At 39.9% G+C, this 23,397-nt stretch overlaps 1 long non-coding RNA gene across 1 annotated transcript; it reads right to left on the bottom strand.

Annotated features, from left to right (window-relative positions):
• Window positions 1-2,102: 2,102 nt before the first annotated feature.
• Window positions 2,103-22,510, bottom strand: LOC132659668 (uncharacterized). Its single transcript, XR_009600332.1, has 2 exons — window positions 22,415-22,510; window positions 2,103-7,648 (listed from the first exon to the last, which is right to left on the bottom strand). It is a non-coding gene; the product is annotated as an uncharacterized LOC132659668 (long non-coding RNA).
• Between the last annotated feature and the right edge of the window lie 887 nt (window positions 22,511-23,397).

Below are 23,397 nucleotides of genomic sequence, written 5' to 3'. Positions count from 1 at the left end.
ATTTTTTTTTTACCATGAAGGATACTTGTGGACGGCAGAGCTGTGAAATCAGTGACACCAGATCCTAGTGTCCAGGAAATAAAGTGAAACCTTGGGACAGGATTCCTCAAGCTTGGCTGCACATTACATTTCAGAGTATCTTAAGGCTCACCGCCACCGCCCACCACCCCCCTCCCCCCCCGCCCCCCCCCGCCCCCCCGCCCCCGAGGAGGACATAGCACCCACTCCAATATTCTTGCCTGGAGAATCCCATGGACAGAGGATCCTGGTGGGACACAGTCCATAGGATCACCAAGAGTCAGACATGACTGAAAGACTGAGCATGCACACGCAGGGTGATTTGTTCACCCACAACCAACTTCCATCAAAAGACTGTTTCATATTGTCAGGCAATACAGTTGTGTCCACAGTTGGGTCTCCAACCCTATCAGTTCAGGTATAGAACGTCCAGTGGCCCCACCATAGTCTGGATACCTTCTAACTGCACATCCCATGCTCTGGCACCCCCTGCCAAGCAGACCAAAACTTTCTTCCAAAGAGCTCAGAGATGGACAGAAGAGTTCCTTGCCTGCCCTCCTTCCACCTCTAGAATACACGGACTACAATATATACATGATTAAAATCTCACTCTTCAGGTAAAATGTTACTCACCTTTACACTTCCCATTCATTCACTCCTTCATTCATTTCCTTGTTCTATCCAGTGGTGAAAGAGTACATCTTTTGAGTCAGATGATTTCCAATTCTACGTGTTTTTTGCCTCTGCTTTTTAGTAGCTGTGTGATTACAGGCATATTCAGACTTCAATATCCTTTCCTGAAATGTGTGAATAACAATGCCAAACTTATACTAGGTTTATTAAACCAAGTGCGATGTTACATACAAAGTACCTAGCATAGTATCTGACACATGAAGTATACTCACTGATAAAGTAATAAAGTCAATTGATTCTTTAAACAAGTGTTCTGAGTCCTACCTATGTTCATAGCCGTCTCCCCTGGTATCTCAGCTGGTAAAGAATCTGCCTGCAATGCAGGAGACCCTGGTTTGATTCCTGGTTGGAGAAGATCCCCTGGAGAAGGGCTAGGCTATCCACCCAAGGATTCTTGGGCTTCCCTGGTGGCTCAGATGGTAAAGAATCTGCCTGCAAAATTTGAGACCCAGGTTTGATCCCTGGGTTGGGATAATCCCCTGGAGGAGGGAGTGGCAGCCCACTCCATTGTTCTTGCCTGGAGAATCCCATGGACGGAGGAGCCTGGCGGGCTACAGTCCATGCGGTTGCAAAGTCTGGACAAGACTGAGCAACTTCCACTAGGTTCATAGCAGTATATGCGTGCGTGCTCAGGTATGTCCGACTCTTTGTGACCCACCAGGCTCCTCTGTCCCTGGGATTTTTCAGGCAAGAATACTGGAGTGGGCTGCCATGCCCTCCTCCAGAGGATCTTCCCCACCCAGGGACGAAACCTCGCATCTCGTGTGTCTCCTGCATTGGCAGGCGAGTTCTTTACCACTAGCGCCACCTAGGAAGCCCATTCAGATAAATACCCAGGAATAAAATAGCTGGACCACATGGTAGTTCTATTTTTAACTTTTTAAAGAACCTCCATACCATTTTTCATACCAACTGCATCAATTTACATTCCTAACAACAGTTAACACTTTTTTCCGCATTCTTGCCAACATTTGTCACTGTCTTTCTGATAATAGCCATTCTGACAGGTGTGGGGTGATATTTCATTGTGGTTTTGATTTGCACTTCCCTGATGATTAGTGATGTTGGAAATCTTCTTATATGACTCTTGGCCATCTATATGTCTTCTTTGGGAAAAATGTCAAGTATTTACCGAACATCAGTGCTTCTGGTCTTCTCAGTGGATCCTAGCATGACCTCAGGACAATCTCTCCTCATTGTCCCTTCTCAATGGGACCATTGCTACCTCCAGGCCTGGCTTTTTGACTATCTGTGGAGAAATGTCTCTTCAGTTCTGCCCATTTTTTGATTGGGTTGTTTGTTTCTTGACATTGACCTGTATGAGCTGTTTTTTTTTAAAAAATTAATCTCTTATTGGTTGCATGGCTTGCAAATATTTTCTCCCATTCTCCGTGTTGTTTTTCTTTGTTTTGTTTATGAGTTCCTTTGCTGTGCAAAAGCTTTTAAGCTTAATTAGGTCCCATTTATTTATTTTTGCTTTTATTTCCATTACTCTAGGAGATGGATCCAAAAAAAATATTGTTGTAGTTTATGTCACTGAGTGTTCTGCCTATGTTTTCCTCTAGTAGTTTTATAGTATCTGGTCTTACATTTAGGTCTTTAATCCATTTCAGGTTGATTTTTGTGTATGGTATTTGATAATGTTCGAATTTCATTCTTTTGCATGTAGCTGTCCAGTTTTCCCAACACAACTTATTGAAGAGACTCTTTTCTCTGTTGTAGAGTAACTGACCGTAGTTGTGTGGGTTTATTTTTGGGCTTTCTACTCTGTTCCATCAATCTCTGTGTCCGCTTTTGTGCCAGTACCGAACTGTCTTGATTAGTGTAGCTTTGTAGTATAGTCTGAAGTCAGGGCAGCTGATTCTCCAGCTCCATTTTTCTTTCTCAAGACTGCTTTGGCAATTTGGAGTCTCACCTTTCTTTGAAATCTTCCCTGACAGATATTTGGCCTAAAATAGCCTTTGTTCAAGTATTTAATAAGCTCCAATTGTAGAGTTCCTCCAAACTAATAACTTGGGGCGTTTTCAAAAGTTGCATATTTCTAGGCCTTAAATCAAATCTATTGAATCTGAATCTCTTATGGAAGGGGCCTGGAATATACATTTTTACATACATGACAGATTGACCTATATGCACATTAATATTAAGAGTGCCCTACTATTATATTTTATTTCTTTTGTTTATGCTGTTGACTCCCCAATGATGAAAATTTTGAACCACAAAAGAGTCAGTTTTTATGACTTTCAGCCCAACAACAGTTTATTTCCACTACCAGCATCTCCAGCAGCTATTACTGCGCCAAGTATATAGCAACCGAAGGACACACAGGCACGCTAATCTTGTGCATGGGCCCTTAAGCCTTAGGTTGTCCACAGGCAATGGAAGGAACCTGGGGGCCTTGCTTGACTGACACTGTTGAGAGTAAAATTGCTCCAATTTTAGACAGAAGTAATTTATAGGATGAAAATATCCCGTTTGTCAAATATGATTTATGTAAATTTTAGAATTATGACAGCATTCTCCTTTGCTCTTAGTAAGTCATGAGATGAATTTTCAGAAATAAATGGAGCTACGATTTGTTTAAACAAGTATCTTGATCTTGTAATTTCTCAGAGCTTTTTATCTTCCAGGCTTACTGCTGCCTTAGCATTTTGACCTCTAGCTGCCTTAACCTGTGGGGGATGTTTTTACTCAGGAACGAGTCTCTTTAAACAATCGTTTAATTTACCTACTTCTCCAGTGGAAATAAATAACTATAAGCATAATGTTTTTAACTCAGTCTTGGCTAGAAATACAACTGTGGTAAAGGAACTGCAATGGCGAGCCTCTTGAAAGAACGAAACTTGGCACAGGGCTTTGAGAAGACACATTAGGCTGCTTAACATCTTGTTAAATGAGGAGCAGGTTAGAAACACATACACACTAATTCCCATAAACATAAAATAAAATTTGAACTTCTTAGATTGTTTTTTTGGAATGACAATGTGCTTCTCTGCAATGTGGAAAGTTTTGTTTTAGTATTTCCAAAGACTATCAAGTTGTAACCTTGAAGCTAAGGATGTTTATCATAGGAAACACTTATTACTGCAAAGGTAAATTCACTTAAACTAAAACTTCACCCCCTCAACTTTATCCAGATTACCCATTAACTAATACATTAGAGTTCTTAGCTCTAATTAACTTCTCAACCATAGTAAAAAGAGGAGTTGATTCCCTTAAAAACAGGAACATAGTTAGCTAAGGCACTCCTCTTTATACAAATTTTAAAAGTTAGTATCTAGTGCAGAAACTCAATTTTACATTTCAAACTGTTGGTATATATTTCTATAAAATTCCAACCAGAATGGGTAGAATGTTTAGAAAAAAACAAAAATAAATTAAGTATAGACCTCGGAATTTTTTTTAACAATTTTCTTTCTTTATTTATTTTTGGCTGTGCTGGGTCTTCACTGCTGCACAGGCTTTTGTCTAGTTGCAGCAACCAGGGGCTTCTCTCTAGCTGCAGTGCATGGCTTCTTGTTGCAGTGGCTTCTCTTGTTGCAGAGCACGGGCTCTGGGGCACATGGGCTTCAGTAGTTGCAGCTCAGGGGCTTTAGAGCACAGGGTCAACAGTTAAGGCACAGGGGCTTAGTTACCCTGCAGTATGTGGGATCTTCCAGATCAGGGATTGAACCCACATCCTCTGCACTGACAGGCTGATTCTTTACCACTGAATCACCAGAGAAGCCCTGGATTTTTATTTTTATTTTTTCTGGCAACAAGATACCACAGTGCACCCTGGCTACAAAACAGTCAAAAATGCGAAGGGAAAAAAATGGGTAAAATCTTGTAAACCAATGGAAGAACTTGGAAGACAGTTTTTAAAAACTCATCTGAAGGCAGGAACAAAAAGGATAACATGTCCACCCCTAGGACACAGGGCCTAGGAGGAAGGGTGGGAATGGGGTGGTGCTGAGACTAGACCTGAACCCACATTGCTCGTGCTTGACCAAAGACCGCTCCACAAAAAAGCCAGGAATCAGGAATGGCTATCAGTTCAGTTCAGTTCAGTCGCTCAGCCGTGTCCAACTCTTTGCAACCCCAAGAATCGTAGCTCGCCAGGCCTCCCTGTCCATCACCAACTCCCAGAGTTTACCCAAACCCGTGTCCATAGAGTCTGTGATGCCATCCAGCCATCTCATTCTCTGTCGTCCCCTTCTTCTCCTGCCCCCAATCCCTCCCAGCAGCAGGGTCTTTTCTTCGCATGAGGAAGGAAATGCTCAGCAGAGGCAGAAAGCAAACTTTGTCGTTACCGTTACATTTGTCGCAGTAAGCTGTGGTCAGTGATCTTTGATGTTAACTGTTACAGCTCACTGAAGGCTCTGATGATGGTTAGCTCTTTTATAGCAATAAAGCATTTTTTAAAATTGAGGTATACATTGCTTACTTAGACACAATACGATTGCACACTTAATAGACTGGATGTGCCTGCGTGCCAAGTTGCTTCAGTCGTGTCCAACTCTTTGCAGTGCTATGGATGGAGCCCAGCAGGCTCCACTGTCCATGGGATTCTCCAGGCAAGAATACTGAAATAGGTTGCTATGTCCTCATCCAGAGGACCTCTCCTACCCACATCTCTTATGTCTCCTGCATTGGCAAGTGGGTTCTTTACCACTAGTGCCACCTGGGAAGCCCAATAGACTATATAGTACGGTGTAAACAGAAGTTTTATATTTACTGTAAGCCGAAACATTCAAGTGAGTCACTTTATTGTGACAGTCACTTTATTGCAGTGGTCTGGAATTAGACCCACTGTATAATATCTCTGTATAAAGATAATGCCTCACCCTAGAGCAAAGGGCAGATGTGTTTGGTGTCCATTAGCGAGATCTGTGTCCCCTAACTCAGGGTTCTTCGCCTGTAACTCAGCCTACCATATGTGCAGCTGCCATCTGCTCTCCTTTGCATCCCTCAAAAGGGTTAAATCTCTGGAAATCAGCTCCAAACAAACAGAGAAAACGACTGGTAGCTGAAGGCTACTGCTATGGCTGCGAGTAACAAACCGTTCTTTGTCTGTGGCTCAGGAGTCTTGTGTCTTCTGTCAGCACTCATGAAATGGCATCAGGATACCTCGTGAGCTTGCAAGTAGGGTAAAATCTCAGATTCTTAATATTTCTCAACAGAGAACTCATTTCTTCTGCTCTGATCTCCCTTCGGGAGCCAAATGTGGCCCATGCAGACTTAGAAGTGAGAAATAAAGAACATGGTTTAGGTTGCTTTGTTTTGTAAAACTGAGTCACAAGTTCAAAGCTAGCATGGGAAAGAAAATGAACTTCTGACTCTATTAGATGAAGGCTCTGAGGAGACAAGAGTGATGGCTTACCATAGTCTAGTTTCTGCTTTCCTGGGAGCTTGCAGGAGCCCTTTATAAAATAGGGGCCAAAGTCAAAGAGAGTGCTGGGAAACAGGACTTACCATCCCTGGGTATCTGGCTGTACACTGAATCAGGTAATAGGGAGGAATTTTGTATATTTTCCTGGATTTGGTACATTTAGTGATGGAAACATCATTTTAAGTTTACTGATTCAAGATAAATCCTACTACAGCTCCATCATCCTCAGCTTCCTCATTAGGTAAGAGTGTAGCAGATTGACAGAAAAGTGGTGTGTATGATCTGATAATTATTGTGTTCTAACATAAACATCTCAGTTCTAAAGTGAGATACTTAAGTATGTAAGAAGCTGTGTATATTTTACAAGTAATGTACATACTTAAGTATGTGAGGAGCTGTGTGTCTGTCTGTTACGTGTAAGTAACATTCTGACATTAATTTCAAATTCTAGAAAACTGCTAAACTGTAATAATGTTGCTTCTGGCCCATCCCTTCAAAATTGAATAACGGCAAGATTAAAAGTTCAGTGGAATATCTCCAGTAGGAAACCAGTTAAGTGGGTCTGCTGAGGGACTTAATACTTTTAAGACCTTATGTGTGATACATTAACTAAAATAACTTATGCAAGAATAATATAGTTTTGGATGGAAGAAAATATGAAAATACAGTTATCGGGTACAGCATACTGAGGGAAAACCTGAAGAGAGAAATGAAACTTTCTAAGTTAGTAACTCCGAGGAAAAGAACGCACCGGGGTCGCTGACAGTTATCAGCAGATTGTCAGCACTTCTCCTTCGTGACTTAAGTTTGAGGATACAGTTTTGTAATTCTTCAAAATACTTACCTTTAGAGTTGGATTCCACAAAAGATGAAAAACCTTCTATAAAATAAATCAGAATATGAGATAATTTCAAAGTTTTCCCCCATGGTGGCAGGATCAATCACAAAGATGTATTTGGAGCATTCTTGTAAAATGCAATTTTATAAAATGATAATCTTTCCTAGTACCTGGTAATGTATTCTAAATGGATATTAAATCTTTTGAAAAAATACATTATTCTGCATTTATAATCTTTTAATGCAAATATGACTCACTAATACTGTTATAAAAGTATTCTATAATTCCAAGGAAAAAAATTAAGGCTGATTTTTGTAATGCTATTCCATTTTAATGGCTTACTTGGTACCATCTTCTTAATATGAATTAAGAATTAATGTGAACAAAAGAATTCAGTTCTCTTCTAACAGCTTAGCAGGCGAGCTTGTTGGATTATTCCAACAAAGCATGCTGGGAAACATCATTGATTCAACACATTTGGCCATTTGTAGTTGTTATGTACTGAGGTAAGAGCCACAGGGCAACACTGATGAACTGTAAAATGAGGCTCCCATCAAACCATTCACTGTGTTGTAGGAGAGTAAACTGTTTACAAACGACAAAAATGTACCAAGTGTCACTGAAGAGAAAACATAAAGGAAGATCTGTGAGGACAGAGATTACTTACATCCTGCTTTCTGTTGAACCTTATGCACCATGAAGATAATTTTGGCACTTAGTATGTATTCCTGCAAAATAAACAAAAAGGTAGCATTTGCCTTGTTCTTGACAAATGTAATGGTATGTGCAAGAAATGATAATATTGCAATGCATGAGACAAGGGTTCAATCCCCGGGTCAGGAAGAGACCCTGGAGAAGGGAATGGCAACCAACTCCAATATTCTTGCCTGGAGAATTCCATGGACAGACGAGCCTGGAGGGCTACAGTCCATGGGGTTGCAAAGAGTCGGACACAACTCAGTGACTAATACACACACACACACACACACACACACTAGACATGATAAAGCACATTTGTAAAAATCAGAATTATATTTGTGGGTTTTCTCACTAATTCAGTTCTTTTCCAGCTGTTGATAAATGGCATAGCATGATTTCAAACTTTCCTCTCCACATTTCCCTGTCGTTGTGAACCAGGAAATCATCAATCGGCCTAAGGGTACTGCAGGCCCAGTAGGAAGTACACTGAATCATGGTTCATCCATCCAATGACTGTTGTTTCTTTCAAATGAGTCACTTTGAAATACACATGGCTCAATTATGCTACCATCACTCAATATATGCTTGAAACTCTTCTTTGTAAATTACCTTCAGAATCTGCATCAGTTGCTTTCAAACATCTTCATCCTCCTCTGTGTTCACAAAAGATTAGAAATCAGAATGACCTCAGACCGCTCAACAAGAAAAAATGGAAAATAAAATATGGTAGAGCAAGGGCTGCCCAATTTTGAAGAAATTGTCTTATGAGACATATTTACCTTCTGTATTACAGATTTCATTTAATCTTTACAATGATTATGAAATATGTTAGCTTTTAGGGGGAAAATTGAGAATAAATCCCTGTCTTCCTCCACCTCAAATCACTATTAATATGTCAGAAAATGCCCTTTTCCTGAGAGCCATAGAATCAGGATTCAGAAAAAAAAACAACTTGGTTTATAAAAGAAGGCAGTCTGCTTAGGCACGGTATGTGAACTTATAACAACGAATAATGCATTAGAAACGCGTATGTATATGCATAGCTTTATACATATGTATATGTTGTATAATAGTAAACTGTTGTAGAATTCAGAGAGTTAATTCAGCAGTTTCTACTTCTGCCTTTGATAAACATGCTCTCTGACCTGTTGTTGCCACTTCTTTGTTTTTGCATTTACTTTTATTGAGATATAACTGACATATACCATTGTGTAAGTTGAAAGTGTACCAGATGTTTACTCAAAACATTTGTTTACTGTGATATTATGTCCACTGTGGCACCGGTGACACCTCTGTTGTTCCACATATTTATCATTTCTTTTTGTGGTGGGAACAATTATGTTCTAGTCACCAAGCAACTGTGACGTTTGTAATACAGTATTGTTGGTGTTAATTATCATGCTGTGCATTAGATCTCCAGGACTCATTTATCTACTGGTTAAAAATCTACCCTTAACAGCATTTCCCCACTTGCCCCAGCTCCCAGCCCCTGGCAACCACCATTCAACTCTGTTTTTATGAGTTTGGCTTTGTTTTTTTATATTCCACAGATAAGTGGTGATGTCATACAGTTTTTGCCTTTTTCTGACCCCTCTTATTTTGCATAATACCCTCAAGGTCTATCCAACCAGGTTGTCACAAATGGCAGGATTTTCTCCTTCTTATGGCTAAAACATATTCCATTGTGTGTGTATATATATGTGCATGCATGCTCAGCTGCTCAGTCATGTCTGACTCTTTGCAACCCCAAGGACTGTAGCCCATCAGGCTGCTCCCTGCATGGCATTTTCCAGGCAAGAATACTGCAGGGGTTGCCATTTCCTCCTCTAGGAGATCTTCCCAACCTAGGGATCGAACCCAGGTCTCCTGCAGTGGCAGGCAGATTCTTTCTCATTGAGCCACCTGGAAAACCCATGTATATGTCAGTACATACATGTGTGTATATATTTGCATGTGTGTGTATATACATATTTTTTTTAATGTATCTTCTGTTTCCACTCATCCATTGACAAACATTTAGGTTGTTTCCGTATCTTAGCTACTGTGAATAATGCAGCAATGAACTTGGGAGTGCAGCTAATTCTTTGATATCCTATTTTCATTTCCTTTGGATATATACTCAGAAGTGGGATTGCTAGACCATGCTGTTGGGTGTTCAGTCATGTCCGACTCTTTGTGAACCCATGGACTGCAGCACGCCAGGCCTCCCTGTCCCTCACCGTTTCCCGGAATTTGCCTAAGTTCGTGTCCATTGAATCGGTAATGCCAGCCAACCAGGGCAACAGAAGATAAGATGCTGGATCATATGGTAGTCTTATTTTAATTTGTTGAGGAACCTCCATACTGTTTTCATAGTGGTTACCAATTCGCATTCCCAGCAAGTGTACACACTTCCTTTTTCTCTTCATCCTCTCTATACTTATTATCTCTGATATTCTTGATAATAGCCTTCTAACAGGTTTGAGAATATGTCACTGTAGTTTTGATTTGCATTTCCCTAGTGTTTAGTGATATTGAGCATCTTTTTATGTGTCTTTCTGCCATTTGAATGTCTTTAGTAAAATGTCTATTTAGTTTCTCTGCCCATTTTTAACAGCATTGTTGTGTTTTATTATTGAGTTGCATTAGATTTTTATATATTTAGACTTTAACACCTTATCAGATACAAGGTTTGCAAATATTTTCTCCCATTCTGTAAGTCATCTTTTCATTTTTTGATTGTTTCTTTTGCTGTGCAGAAGCCCTTTAGTTTGAGGGACTTCCCTGGCAGTTCAGGACAGGGTGCACAGGTTTGATCCCTGGTTAGGAAACTAAGATCCTGCATGCCTCATAGCATGGCAAAAAAAGAGGAAGCCTTTTAATTCAATGTAGTCTTATCTGCTTTTTGCTTTTGTTGCTTGTGCTTCTGATACCACATCTAAAATTTCATTGCCAAGACCAATATCAAGGAACTTCTTTCCTACATTTTCTACTAGGACTTTTATTATATCAGGTCTTATATTTACTCTTTAATTCAAGTTAATTTTGTAACTGTAAAATGGGGTCCAATTGCATTTTTCTGCCTTAAGTTATTCAGTTTTCCCAAGACCATTTTTTGAGGAGGCTGTCCTTTTCCCATTGAGTGTTCTTGGCTCCTCTGTCAAATATTAGTTGGCCATAAAAGCAAGGGGTTATTTCTGGGCTCTGTTCCGTTCCATCGGTCTGTTGTCTAGTTTTTTTAAATACCAGTACCATACATTTGAATTACTATAGTTTGAAGTCAGGAAGTGTGATGCTTTCAGCTTTGTTATTCTTTCTTTGATTGCTTTGACTGTTGAGGGTCCTTTGTGGCTCTGTACATATTTTAAGATTGTTCATTTCTTTTCTGTGAATAATGCCATTGGGATTTTGATAAGGATTACACTAAATCTATAGACGACTTTGGGAAATATGTTCAATTTAAGAATAAATAGTTTTTTAGATCCATGGTCTACCTTTCCATTCCTGTGTTGTCTTCCATTTCTTTCATCAAGGCTTGCAATTTTCATTGTACAGATCTTTCACTTCCTTAATAAGATGTATTCCTAAGCACGTTATTGTTTTTGATACTATTGTGAATGGGGTAGTTTTCTTTTTCAGATGTTTGTTAGTGTATAGAAATGCAACTGACTTCTGTATGTTGATTTAATATCCTGCAGCTTTGCTGAATTCATTGGTTCATTCCCACAGTTTTTTCTGGTTGATCTATAGCATTTTCTATATATAAGATCACATCATCTGCAAATACAGACAATTTTACTTCTTCCTTTCTGATCTAGATGCCTTTTATTTGTCTTGACTAATGCTCTAGCTAGAGCTTTCAGTATTATGATGAATAACAGTGGTGAAGGTGGGCACCATTGTCCTGTCCCTGATCTTAGTGGGGCAGCTTTTAGTTTTTTACCCTTGAGTATAATGTTAGCTGTGAGTTTGTCATATATGGCCTTTATTAAGTTATGTTCATTCTAAACCATATTTGCTGAGGATTTTTATCATGAAAAGATGCTATATTTGGACAAATGCTTTTTCTGAAGTTATTAAGATGATTGTGTGATTTTTCTTTCTATTAATATTGTTATCACATTTATTGATTTGCCCATGTTGAACCATCCTTGCATCTCGAGGATAAATTCCATTTGGTCATGGTGTATAATCTTTTAAATATGTTGTTGAATTTGGTTTGCTAATACTTTGTAGATATTTTCTGCCTATATATTCATCAGGGATATTGGTCTAGTTTTATTTGCTCGTAGTGTCCTTGTCTGGCTTTGGTGTCAGAGTAATGCTACCACCATTTTGGCCTCGTAAAATGAGCTTAAAACTTTTCCTTCTTCTTCAGTTTTTTGGAAGAGTTTGGAAAGAATTGGCATTGATTCCTCATTAAGTATTTGGTGGAAAGAAAGTGAAAGAGGAGAGCGAAAAGTTGGCTTAAAGCTCAACATTCAGAAAACAAAGATCATGGCATCCGGTCCCATCACTTCATAGGAAATAGATGGGGAAACAGTAGAAACAGTGTCAGACTTTATTTTGGGGGGCTCCAAAATCACTGCAGATGGTGATTGCAGCCATGAAATTAAAAGACGCTTACTCCTTTGAAGAAAAGTTATGACCAACCTAGACAGTATATTCAAAAGCAGAGACATTACTTTACCGACTAAGGTCTGTCTAGTCAAGGCTATGGTTTTTCCAGTGGTCATGTATGGATGTAAGAGTTGGACTGTGAAGAAGGCTGAGCGCTGAAGAATTGATGCTTTTGAACTGTGGTGTTGGAGAAGACTCTTGAGAGTCCCTTGGACTGCAAGGAGATCCAACCAGTCCATTCTGAAGGAGATCAGCCCTGGGATTTCTTTGGAGAGAATAATGCTAAAGCTGAAGCTCCAGTACTTTGGCCACCTCATGCGAAGAGTTGACTCATTAGAAAAGACTCTGATGCTGGGAGGGATTGGGGACAGGAGGAGAAAGGGACGGCCGAGGATGAGATGGCTGGATGGCATCACGGACTCGATGGACGTGAGTCTGAGTGAACTCTGGGAGATGGTGATGGACAGGGAGGCCTGGCGTGCTGCGATTCATAGGATTGCAAAGAGCCGGACACGACTGAGCGACTGAACTGAACTGACAATAAAGTCATTTGGCCCTGGACTTTTCTGTATTGGAAGGTTTTAATTTCTGATTCAACCTCCAGACTAGTAATTGGCCTTTTCAGACTTTCTGTTTCTTCCTGATTCGGTCTTGGTAGATTGTATATTCCAAGAAATGTACCTATTTATACACTATTGAATTTGTTGATGTATGACTGTTTAACAGTAGTCTCTCATGAGCCTCCATTTCTGTAGTATGTTTTAGTGTCTCTTCTTTTACTTCTGATTTAATGAATTTGAGTGTTTCTCTCTTTTTGTCTTAGCTGACTTATCTAAAGATTTGTTAATTTTGTTTGTCTTAAAAAAAAAAACTCTTAAGTTTTTAATTTTTTTTCTATTGTTTTTCTGGTCTTCATTTATTTTCTTTCTCATCCTGTTATTTTCTTCCTTCTGCTAACTTAGGGTTGATTTTATTCTTTTTCTAGTTCTTTGAGATGTAAAATTAATCTGTTTATTTGAGATATTTCTACTTTCTTAATATATGCATTGATATAAACTTTCCTGTCAGAAATGTTTTTTGTTTTGCAGCATCCCATCAATTTTAATACATTTTTTCCATTTTCTTTTTTTCAAGATATTTTAAACGTTTATCCCCTCCTTTTATATTTATCTTTATGTAATTACTTACCTCTTTTGTATTGTATATTTAATCCCGAATTTTCATAGCTATAACTACTTTTAATACTGTTTTCCTTTAACCTTTATACTGTAGCTTATTTGTTAACACACCATCCTATTACAGAATTAGCATTTCCTTTTTTTTTTTTTTTTTTTTTTTTTTAAGAATTAGCATTTCCTAAGTCTGACTACACATTTAGTTTTACCAGTGTGTGTATACTTCAATATGTTTTTATGTCCCTGATTAGTGTCTTTTCATTTCAACTTGAAGAACTTTCAGCATTTCTTGCAAGCTGAGGTGATAAACTCCCTCAGCTTTAGTTTGGGAAAGTCTTTACTACTCCTCTGTACCAGAAAATAACTTTGTCAGATAGCATAATCTCAATTAGCATTTTTTTCTTTTAATACTTTGAATGGTGGTTCCACTCTCTCCTGGTCTTTGGGGTATCTGCTGAGAAATCCACTGATTTCCCAAGGGGTTCTCTGTAGATGACAATCTTTTTTTCCCCTGGATGTTTTTAGCATTTCCTTTACCTTTAGTTTTAACAGTTTCATTACAACATGTCTTGAAGAAGGTCTTTTTGCACTCAATTAGAGATAGCTGCCATTTTTCAATGAGCTAATAATGAAGATTATGGTTGTTCTCAATCTAAAGAATTAATCTCTGTTCCCCAAATCCTATTTTTAAAAAATTTTTAATTAAATGTATGTTTAACTGAAGGATAATTGCTTTACAGTGTTGTTGGTTTCTGCCAAACGTCAACATGAATCAGCCACAGGTATACCCATGTCCTCTCTCTCTTGAACCTCCTCCCCATCCCATCCCTCTAGGTTGTTACAGAGTCCTGGCTTGAGTTCCCTGAGTCATACAGCAAATCCTCATTGGCTATCTATTTTACATATGGTAATGTGTGTTTCCATGTTGCTCTCTGCATGCATCCCACCCTCTCTTTCCTCCATCCCCCACCCCCTTATCATAAGTCTGTTCTCAATGTGTCTCCATTGTTGCCCTTCAATTAGGTTCATCAGTACCATCCCTCTAGGTTCCATATATATGCATTATTATACAATATTTGTTTCTCTTTAATCCTTGGAAGAAAAGTTATGACCAACCTAGATAGCATATTCAAAAGCAGAGACATTTCTTTGCCAACAAAGGTCCGTCTAGTCAAGGCTATGGTTTTTCCAGTAGTCATGCATGGATGTGAGAGTTGGACTGTGAAGAAGGCTGAGCACCGAAGAACTGATGCTTTTGAACTGTGGTGTGGAGAAGACTCTTGAGAGTCCCTTGGACTGCAAGGAGATCCAACCAGTCCATTCTGAAGGAGATCAGCCCTGGGATTTCTTTGGAGAGAATAATGCTAAAGCTGAAACTCCAGTACTTTGGCCACCTCATATGAAGAGTTGACTCATTGGAAAAGACTCTGATGCTGGGAGGGATTAGGGGCAGGAGGAGAAGGGGACGACCGAGGATGAGATGGCTGGATGGCATCACTGACTCGATGGACGTGAATCTGAGTGAACTCTGGGAGTTGATGATGGACAGGGAGGCCTGGCGTGCTGTGATTCATGGGGTCACAAAGAGTCGGACACAACTGAGCAACTGAACTGAACTGAACTGAACTTCACTCTGTAGACTCTAGGTTCATCCACCTCATTAGAACTGACTGATACGCATTCCTTTTTATGGCTTAGTAATATCCTATGGTGTATATATATATATATACACTACAACTTCTTTATCCATTCATATGTTGATGGACATCTAGGTTGCTTCATGTCTTAGCTATTATAAATAGTGATGCAATAAACATTGGGGTTCATGTGTCTTCTTCAATTATGATTTCCTCAGGGTATATGCCTAGTAGCGGGATTGCTGGGTCATATGGTAGTTTTATTGCTAGTTTTTTAAGGAATCTCCATATTGTCTTCTATAGTGGTTATATCAATTTACATTCTCACCAACAGTGCAAGAGATTCCCTTTTCTCCATACTCTCTCCAGCATTTATTGTTTGTAGATTTTTTGATGATACCCATTCTGATCAGTATGAGGTGATATCTCATTGTATTTTTGATTTGCATTTCTCTAATAATGAGTGATGTTGAGCATCTTTTCGTGTATTTATTAACATCTGTACAAACATCCTATTATTATATACTACCATTCCCAAAACTCTTCCAATTTATGATCCTATTATGCTGCTCTTATCCTTAGACTTGCTGAGGTAATTATCAGAAATTTGAAATTATATCACTAATTCTTTCATAATATTTAAGAAAGAATGCCAGAAGGATAACATAAGTAGAATGAAAATGAAAAGATTTCTCTTTAAAAGTCCCAATATTTTAGACTAAATACTACTCATAAAATAATATTTCAGAATATATGAATAAAATAAATTATCTGGTGACTTCTTAGGGTGAGCAACTTAAACCATGCCCCCATTTCTGTTTTATAATACAAGAACAATTTTGTTTTCCATGGCTAAGTAATTAAAATGGCAACTATCACAAAACTGTTATTTGTTAGTTTAATAATGGCTATCTTACTCGGCACTCCACATATTTCAAACTGAAAACAGCCCTCTGGGGGACTCTCCTGGTGGTCCAGTGGCTAAGACTCTACACTTCACTGCAAGGGGCAGTCGTCGGGAACTAAGATCCCACATGTGGCACAGCATGGTCAAAAAAAGAAAGAAAATAGCCTCTGGCCAAATAAGAACATATGTAACTTTCAGAAAAATGATTACACAGGAATATTTTCTCATAGCTCTAAAGTAATTCTCATATACCTTTTAAACTTACCTAACGTACAAAGATAATTTTTTCTGATAATATTGTTGGTCTTGAGTTTTATGACCACCCTGGATTTCCAAGCCTCAGATATTCAGTATCCCTATAGCCTTCACAGAGTCATAGAGTCAGTATTCAAAAAAAGAACAACAACAAAAAAAAATCTTGGTTTATAAAAGAAGGCAGAGGTGAGAAAAGATCTGGTCTGGCTAGGAAGGGTATGTGAACTTGTGAAAATGAATAATGCACTAGGTATCTGTATGTATATGTGTAGTTTATGTGTATAGTTTTATACATATATATCAGTTGTATAATAGCAAACCGTCATAGAATAATAAACTATTAGAGGGAGCTTGTCTTTTTCTTCATCTCCTATTTTCTTCCCCTATTTTTACTTGATGAAGAGAAGATCTTAAGGCAAGAAAAAAGAACTTTTCATATTTTATGCTACAAAGTTCTAAGATTTGCCTCAAAAGATGTTTGATATCAGGAAGAGAAAGGTGTATAACAGCTATTCCATTGTGAAGAAATAAAGAGACTTTACTTCATTCTCAAGAAGGCCCTCCCAGGGACCTTGCAATGCGGGAGTCAGGAGCCTGTTTTGCACCTTAGAGATTGGGTGGGGGAGTGGGGGGAGTGCTTTCTCAGGATGCAAAAGACAAAGGAATCCCTGCAGGAGTTAAAGGAGTGGGAAAGAACTGAGTGAGCAAAGGCCACTCTTGGGGAAAATGAGGAAATACTTTATACCTCTCTGTTCTTTATTCATGCCTGCATGCTCAGCCCTGAGAAGGCATTGGCAATCCACTCCAGTACTCTTGGCTGGAAAATCCCATGGACAGAGGAGCCTGATGGATTGTTATCTATGGGGTTGCACAGAGTCGGACACGACTGAAGCAACTTAGCAGCAGCAGCAGTGTGCTCAGCCACTCAGTCATGTCTGACTCTTCGAGCCCTCATGGACTGTAGCCTGCCAGGCTCCTCTGTCCTTGGACTTTTCCAGGCAAGAATACTGCAGTGGCTTGCCATTTCCTTCTCCGGGGATCTTCTCAACCCAGAGATGGAAACCAGGTCTCCTGCACTGGCAGGTGGATTCTTTAGCACTGTGCCACCTGGGAAGCCCTTGTTCTGTATTCTGTGTATGTTAACTGGTGATAAGAGAGTTCTTTTCCCTTGGTAATGGAGTGTATGTACCTCAGTACTTTTCCAGATGCTGTAAAAAACACGAGTGATGTCTATCTGTCTGTCTATCTACTGAAGGAAAGATTCAAAGATTATGCCCTGAACTGTCAAATAATAGGGAAGAGTACAGAAATTTTTTCTACTTTATTCACTTCTATATTTTTTGAGTCTTAAGAATTGAAACATAAATTATGGGGGGAAACTTTTGCCAATATTCTTTTCTCTGATAGTACTTTTTCCTTAGGGGAAGAATCTCAGAAAGATGAAGATTTGGTTTTCAGTCTTTAATTATGTTCATCCATCTTTAGTCAAAGGGTATATAGCAATCAATGTGACTTCCTGGTGGCTGGGTGATAAAGGATCCATCTGTCTGGGAATGCAAACTAGTACAGCCACTATGGAGAACAGTTTGGAGATTCCTTAAAAAAACTGGAAATACAACTGGCATACCACCCAGCAATCCCACTGCTAGGCATACACACTGAGGAAACCAGAATTGTACCCCAATGTTCATCACAGCACTGTTTACAATAGCCAGGACATGGAAGCAACCTAGATGTCCATTGGCAGATGAATGGGTAAGAAAGCTGTGGTACAATATACTCAATGGAATATTACTCAGCTATTAAAAAGAACACATTTGAATCAGTTCTAATGAGGTGGATGAAACTGGAGCCTATTATACAGAGTGAAGTAAGCCAGAAAGAAAAACACCAATATAGTATATTAACGCATGTATATGGAATTTAGAAAGATGGTAACAATGACTGTATATGTGAGACAGCAAAAGAGACACAGATATAATGAACAGACTTTTGGACTCTGTGGGAGAAGGCAACGGTGGGATAATTTGAGAGAATAGCAATGAAACATGTATATCACCATATGTAAAATAGATGACCAGTCCAAGTTCAATGCATGACATCAGGGGACTCAAAACCAGTGTACTGGGACAACCCTGAGGGATGGGATGGGGAGGGAGGTCGGAGGAGGGTTCAGGATGGGGGACACATGTACACCCATGGCTGATTCATGTCAGTGTATGGCAGAAACCACTACAATATTGTAAAGTAATTGGCCTCCAATTACAATAAAATTTTTTTTAATAGTAGCCACAAGGAAAAAAGAATCCACCTGTTGCAAAGATCCCCTGGAGGAAGAAATGGCAACATGCTTCAGTATCCTTGCCTGGAGAATCCCATGGACAGAGGAGCCTGGCAGGCCACAGTCCACGGCATCAGAAAGAGTTAGACACGACTGAGCGACTTCATACACATGTATGTGGATAGCATTCTGCTCAGAAACCTGGAGGGAAAAAAATGTTCAACTTCAGTTTGAAGGGATGAGGCTCTGAACACGAGAAACAAGTGAGGGAATTTCCTGGTGGAGTCAGGGTTCAATCCCTGCTCAGGGAAGATCCTGCAAGCCATGCAGTAAGGCCAAAAGAAAAAGAAGTGTTGTGAAAATTGGCTGAGATAAAGCAAAAGTTATATGCCTGCAGGTAATAATATTTATTGAACGACCAGACATGGAAGTGAGGTGATTCCTCACTTAGTCAGATTAGTCAGAGAGAGGAATCAAGAGAACCAAGAGAAAGATGGTCAGGTCACTTGCTACAGACCCACAGTCGATAACTAACTTTTCAGTGTGTCATGTCAACGGAGTATTTGAAAATTAGCTGTGGGAGAGTCAAAGAAAGATGAGAATAAGCTACAAGGGGATATATCATACAACATAGAGGATAGAGCCAGTATTTTATCATAACAATAAATGGAGTATTTGCTCAGTCTCATCTGACTCTTTGTGGCCCTATGGAATTGTAGCCCAGCAGGCTCCTCTCTCCATGGAGTTTTCCAGGCACGAATACTGAAGTGGGTTGCCATTTCCTCCTACAGGGGGTCTTCCTGACCCAGGGATTGAACCCGCATCTCTTGTGTCTCCTGTATCAGCAGGAGGATTCTTCACCACTAGCGCCACCTGGAAAGCCCTAAATGGAGTAAACCTTTAAAAACTGTGAATCACTATATTGTACATCTGTAACATATAATATTGTACAACAGTTAGACTGCAATTCAGAAAGAAGTCCAAGTCTGATTTAGAAAGAAAAAGTCCAGAACTTGAAACACAGTAAAAGAAAAGCTAAAAAAAAAAAAAAACAACAAAAAACGAGAAAATATGAGTAGAAAGAATAAAGTCTAAATTGGAGGCGTGTAAAGAACTTAAAAGAAGCTCTTCTCTTCAGAGTCCAAAAGCTTTAACTCTGGCAGAAATATGACCAGCCAATCCCTTTCAATTTACATGGGTCTGTAAATGAGGCTTAGAAAGGCTCAAATAACCAGGTCGAACTGAACTGAACTGAACCAGGTCGAGGTTATACAACCAGTTTGCTGCAGCGTAAAGGCTAGAGTCCTGATCTCTGGACTTGTGACCCTTCACAAGAATTATATCCAGTTATACTCTTGGTTTGTTTTGTCTAAATAAAAATAATGTTCACATATGTACCATTTTTTGGAATCTATAGTAGTGTTTGAGAGCATAACCATGAAATCCAGAAAATTATACGTGGTAATTCTAAGCTTTCTTTACATGAAATTTCCTGAGAATGGAACTGAATTCCAGAGACTGTCAGCCACCCAGTAAGTTACTCGAGTGCCTTTTTGACTACTTATTTGGATAACATTTGGGTGTTCTGAAGAGCTGAAAATACCTGAAGAGCTGAAGATACCGCCAGGGCCTAACCCTTCTTTCAAAGGAGGTTTTCTAGCCCCAGATAGATAAAGATTCTCAAGGTGAGGGCAAGCATTTGAGAGAAACCATTTTTAACTTTCAGGCAATTTTTCATGCAGATTCAAATTGAATCCCTGTTACTGGTTTTAATGAAGAGGATTTAGCATCTTTCAGAAACTCTTTTACCACAGCATCTGAAAATCAGCGACACCATCAGAAAATATTCTCATCTCATACTCAAAACTTTTTGTGAGTCTAGAGAAGTGCTTTATTTTTGTACACTTAAATAGTTTAACACATAATATACATGGAAAAGATTGTTTTGAGTTAGCTGTATCAGAGTTCAGAAACAATTGTGAAAAAAATGACCTGTTTGTAAAATATTAAAAGATGATGTTTTCCTTCATAATTATCAAGCTCTGGGGCAGAGTCTTATAATTACGGTTTCATAGTTATATCAGTCAGGGTCCAGTTCAGACACAGAAAGCACAGAGCAATTGGAATAGGTAAGCTTTAAGGCAAAGTCTAACACGTGCGTCTGTTCAGTCATTTCTGACTCTTTGCGACCCCATGGACTGTAGCCCGCCAGGTTCCTCTGCCCATGGGATTCTCCAGGCAAGAATACTGGAGTGGGTTGCCATTTCCTCCTTCAGGGGATCTTCCTGACTCAAGGATCGAACCTGCATCTCTTGCGTCTCCTGCACTGGCCAGGCATACTCTTTACCAGTGCATCATCTGGGAAACCCAAACTCGAATATAGAGAATTCCTCACTGTAAGAGGAAGTTGAAGAAACAGGATTGACTAATGAGGAGTAAAGAGAAAGAGCAGTTACAGGAGGAACCTCGAGCCCTGGGGCTGAGGCACAGAATCAGGAAGGGACAGACCTGGAAGAGGACTTCACCAGGGACCCAGACCTCACTGGACAGGACACAGCCCAGGACGGCAGAAAAGTCCCCTGAGGCCATGTTCACTGGGGGCTGTGGGGAAAGCCGCTCACGGAGGATGTCAGACTGGTAGAGCTGTGCTATGAGGGTAGGTGCTGAGGGAGTGCCCGCGGGGAAATTCCATGTCCTGCTGCCCCTGGCTGCCCCGAGAGCCTGGGGCTGCAGAAACGCACCCTCTGCAGAACCTTCCCAGAGGAACACACAGCTGCCAGAAGAAAAAAAATTCCTTCCTCCTGAGAGCCTCTCCTGACAAAGCTTGATAGCATGCCCACTGGCAAGGGAGAAATACTTTTAAGGCCCATTGTTACAGAGGAGAAAATAAGGGGGAAATCAGAGCTGACAGGAGCTTCCCAGATGGTTCCATGGTAAAGAAGCTGCAGGAGCTGCAAGTTCAGTCCCTGGGTCAGAAAGATCCCCTGGAGAAGCAAATGGCAACCCACTCCAGTATTCTTGCCTAGAGAATCCCATGGACAGAGGAGCCTGGCGGGCTGTGGTCCATGGGGCTGCAAAAAGTCAGTCACAATTCAGTGACTAAACAACAGCTTGTCACTGTAGGGGTCACACTTTTCAACTTTGATCTGTTTCTCACTTGTTTTATTATTTTCCCTATCATACTTTATTTCTACTCCCACCTTGACTGTGGCTCCCATATGGTTGTATGTGTTTTGGAAATATACGTTACCTCTGAAAATGATACGATTTTATGTAGAAATATAGAGACAGTGACATAGCCCTGTTTATAGTGTGCAATTGAACCTTATATAAATATAAAATAGATTTTTCTTTTGCTCTGTAGAGCTTGTTCTTTCTTGACCTACATGAATGATCTGCACCACAGACATCATCCCCTCTTAATTTAATACTGTCGCAATACCCATCCTTGTTGCCATTCAGTATGCGTGTAGCTGATTTCTGCTGGCTGACACAGGGCACTCCCTGCTTGCGTTCTCTAGGACACACTAAATCTTTTCCCTGGAAATGGACAACTGCTGCTGCTGCTGCTAAGTCGCTTCAGTCGTGTCCGACTCTGTGCGACCCCATAGACGGCAGCCCACCACGCTCCCCTCTTCCTGGGATTCTCCAGGCAAGAACACTGGAGTGGGCTGCCATTTCCTTCTCCAATGGATGAAAGTGAAAAGTGAAAGTGAAGTCGCTCAGTCGTGTCCGACTCTTAGCGACCCCGTGGACTGCAGCCTGCCAGGCTCCTCCGTCCATGGGATTCTCCAGGCAAGAGCACTGGAGTGGGGTTGACAACTAGCAGCCTTCAACTCCCAGCGGTGCTGTGATAAATAAAGATCCCTGTTCACATCCCAGCTATTCTGGCTCGGTGAGATGAGGGGTCAAAATGTCAATGCGCGTTCAGTTTCACCAACCTCCAAAACGGCTGCATCAGTTTAAAAGTCCACCAGCGATGCATGAACAGTCCTATTTCTCCGTGCGATCCCCAGTACTGCACATTATCCAGTGTTAAAACTCTGGTCAGTCTGATGGATAAGAAGTCTCTCTCTCTCTCTCATATACACACACACATACATACATATATACTTTCTTAGGACAAACTGCGTAATTAAAACATTACTAAGAATAACCAACCAGTTGAGAGTAAATATATAAATAGCAAGGTGGGAAGGGAGGGTGGAAGGAACTGGGAGACTGGGATAGACACATGGGCCCTACTGATACTGTGCGTAAAACAGATAACTGATGACCACACTGTCGGGCACAGGGAACGCCACTCAGTGCTCTGTGGGGACCTGAACGGGGTGCAAGTCCAAAAGGGAGGGGATACGTGTATATGTGCGGCTGATTCATTTTGCTGTGCAGTAGAAGCTAACACAACATTGTGAAGGAATATACTCCAAAAAATCAATTAAAGAAAAAAGAGTGAACAACCAAAGTACAGTACTTGGGACCTACAAAAGCTTTGAATAGATGGTGTGCCCTGAAAGGCTGTATTTTGACTGGGTGAAGAAACTAAAGTTAACAGAGCTGTGAGTTAAGACAAGTAAGGTGCTGAGTGAATTTAAGAGTAAATCTAACTATGATTTTGCTTTATTTAGTGCAAAAATTAATAAATCATGTCAAGAATTTCCCACTGTATTTAAATAGCTGCAATGCATTTTTAAAATTTGAAGCCTGAAAGAAGGGCTGAGAGTCGAGTCATTGTTTTTTTTTTCCTTATTGCAAAAGTGTATAATAGCTTATAAAATACATTCCCGTTAGCCTTCATGTAAGTTTTAAATGACATCACCAATATATTTTTCCATTTCAGTTTTCCCTTCTACAAAAGACCTATTCATCTATTTTGCCAATTTTTAATTGGGTTTTCTTTTTTTCCCCTTGATTCATTGGAGCT

Source organism: Ovis aries, chromosome 4 (assembly GCF_016772045.2).
Source record: "Ovis aries strain OAR_USU_Benz2616 breed Rambouillet chromosome 4, ARS-UI_Ramb_v3.0, whole genome shotgun sequence".
Lineage (NCBI taxonomy): Eukaryota > Metazoa > Chordata > Mammalia > Artiodactyla > Bovidae > Ovis > Ovis aries.
Note: the sequence above shows the minus strand (reverse complement) of the source record. Positions and strands in the feature narration are given on the sequence as shown.